Raw genomic sequence first — 3,200 nt, forward strand, 5'->3', positions numbered from 1 at the left:
GGTAGATATTGTTTAGTAGATGGGGGTTTGCCTCATACGGATAAACTAATGGCGCCATATAGAGGTGTTAAATATCATTTAAAAGAGTACTCCATGCGTGGTCCACAAAATTCTAAAGAGTTGTTTAATCTTCGTCATGCTTCCTTACATAACGCCATTGAGCGAGCTTTTGGTGTCCTTAAAAGAAGGTTTCCTATCATTCGAAGTACAACAGAACCATTTTACTCTTGTGAAACTCAATCTGCCATATTTTTGGCATGTTGTATTCTACACAACTTTTACTAGATGAAGACCTCGACATAAATCTTGAAGATGAGGTGATGCAGGAGATCTTAAACGGACCACAAGAGCAAGATCGTCGTAATTCAACAGAAACAGATGAGGATAATAGTAGGGTAGATCAACTAAGGAATTCAATTGCAAATGAAATGTGGGCAAATTATTTGGCACATTCAAACAATTAAATTAATATGTAAAACTAGTTTCTTATTGATGCATTTTGTTTTCAATTTCACATTTTATTGAGGATTAGTTTTTGAGATTAATTATGTGTTTTACCCTTCATATTTTTCATTAGTATTATGCTTCGTATTGTGGTCTAACAATGTATGATTCTTTAATTTTTATTCCTATGTGCAAAGTCATCATGAGCAAACAGGAAGCTAGTGGTAGTGAAAAGGAACAAGTTAAATGGTCAGATAAGATGGATTATGCGTACATCAAAGCGATGATTAAACAACAAGAGATAGGCAATAAGGTGAATGGTAGTTTCACACCAACTGCATATGCTCAAATGGTTGAGGAGTTGAACACAGAGCATCAAATGGATATTACCAAAAGTCATTTGAAGAATCGCTACAAAACCTTAAAAAAAAACATTTTTCGCAATGGTACGATTTGTTTAGGAGAATTTCATTGAGCGGGTTCGCTTGGAATTCAACTACTCAACTAATAGAAGCGGAGGAAGAAGTATGGGATAATTTAATAAATGTAAGTGTTCCTTTTATGTCTATGTTATTTTTTTAAATATTTTAAATTATCGTTTGCAATATTAATTATTTTTGTGTTGTTAAAGTCAAAACCTGAGGCTGCGTTGTTAAAGACAAAAAAAGATTGCAAACTTCGATGATATGTTGATAGTATTTGCAAGGGATAGGGCATCTGGTGCACATGCTGAAACGGTGAAAGAAAGAAATGACCGATTAAATAAAAATGTAAAAATTCAAGTTGAAACAATTAAAGAAGTTGACGACTTGTTAGCTAACAATGAAATTCATTTGGAGAACGAATATGTTGATCTTGATGATGACATTCAGGGTGTTATTCCAACTCCGTTTTCACAAGGGCAGTCTTCAGGTGCAAACAAGTGTAAAAGTAAAAAGAGAAAATTTGAAGAAGAAGAAGAAGATTTTAACTCAAAGATAATGAAATCGGTTGATAATGTGGCTGGTGCTATCAGGGAGGGTAATGTAATATTTGATAGAACTTATCCTCAGGAGTATACAGGGGACGAAATTTATAGAGAATTGGAGTTGGTGGGTTTGGAACCCCATGAATTACCGAGGGCTTTAAATTTTTTGGCAGCAAATCAAGCAAAAGCTAGGACATTGTTCAGTTGTCCCCTTCAGATACGGATGGGTGTCCTCAAAGATATGATGGGTGCATGTGATTGAATAACCTTGGGTGATTGTTACTGGATTGATCTTATGTGTTTATGATTTTGGTTTTTTTTTTTAAAGTTGTTTGTGGTTTTTGTTTTGCATCTTGAAAACAATTGAGTAACATGCGGTTTTCCTTGGGTGATTGTTACTAGATTAATTACTCTTTCACGCACACAACAACGACAAAAAAAAAAATAAATAAATAAAAAATAACAATAAAAATTTTATGACCATTTAAAGCTATAATAAAAGTTCCTTGAGATATAATGACATTCAATTATATATCTATAGATGTTTATTTAGATTAAACCAGTTTTAATCTGTCATTTTAAATTATTTACACACTTATTTGGCATAATCTTAGTGATTTAGCTCTAAATAGTTCCGAGTTAAGAATCATTCAGAGACTCTGAAAAAATCTGACTCTAAAAAAAACATTTTGTATAGTTAGGACACTAAATGCTTATGATGGACGGTAAAAATGATCACTTTACAATTTTATTTAAGTGGCATTAACTTTCTAAAAATGCACAATTAAATGTCCTAACACCTCTTAAGAGAGGAACAAAATCCTATATTTCTTAGCATTCAAAATTCTCACTAACAAACCAACATTATGATAGGTGATAATAAGATTACACATATGAAATTTATTCAACAATGATTCAGCGTATAAAGTCAATGCTTTTTTGGGCTGAAGTAGAATTTATCTCTTGGTATATTACAGTTTGGTGGTGTCATATCGAATCCTACAGATCCGTATGTCGATCTTTTATGTCTTTAAAGAAGGGCATTAATTACCCAAAGTTCTTGATGATTAGTTTTATCTTTTTACCTCTATTGCTATTAGGATGCATAATGTTTTACATGTACAATCCAAAAGAAGTTTTTTGGTCAGCACATACATGTCAAAATATTATCTAATTATAATATGAAACACCCTTCCTACGAGTTAGTAGAAAATAAGTAATTATTTAAAAACCATTTTCAAACCTTTAAATTATTTTTGAAATTATTGGTGCAAAGTTCGGTCCCCCAAAGTATTTAAAATCATAGACTGTAATTTTTGTGTGTACGAGAGTGTTCCATTCTAGATCATTCAAGGGTTAATATGAACCTTACATGCATCACCTTCTAAAAGAAGTCATTGGGTGATAAGAGCAAACATGTGGTAACACCAAACAAAACCTTAAATTGAATATTAATGTAAAGATAAATAATACACATCTGAAATGTAAGTTTGATTAATACAGGCTTTGGGGGAAGTATTGGGCTATGTATAGTGGGCTATCAATTATCATATCTGACACCTGAGCTGAGCAATATGATATAAAAATACATATAACCATTTCAATGTGAGATCTCCAACTAATCGGCTATAATAAAACTTGATATAGAAAATATCATCTTAAATTACTTGGCATATTCTAGTTCTAGTTGTTAATACAAAATTGATAAAATCATAAGCTTATATTTTGTTAAAGTTTTTTTCATTTATATGTGATAATTTATAATATATCAGTAATAGTAATAATTTTC

General features: G+C 31.5%; 1 pseudogene; it reads left to right on the forward strand.

Annotated features, from left to right (window-relative positions):
- Positions 1–542: 542 nt before the first annotated feature.
- Positions 543–1,786, forward strand: LOC145090741 (uncharacterized; annotated as a pseudogene).
- The last annotated feature ends 1,414 nt before the right edge of the window (positions 1,787–3,200 follow it).

This window comes from Lactuca serriola, chromosome 2, assembly GCF_051521515.1.
Source record: "Lactuca serriola cultivar US96UC23 chromosome 2, Lser_US96UC23_V15, whole genome shotgun sequence".
In the NCBI taxonomy this organism is placed as follows: Eukaryota; Viridiplantae; Streptophyta; class Magnoliopsida; order Asterales; family Asteraceae; genus Lactuca; species Lactuca serriola.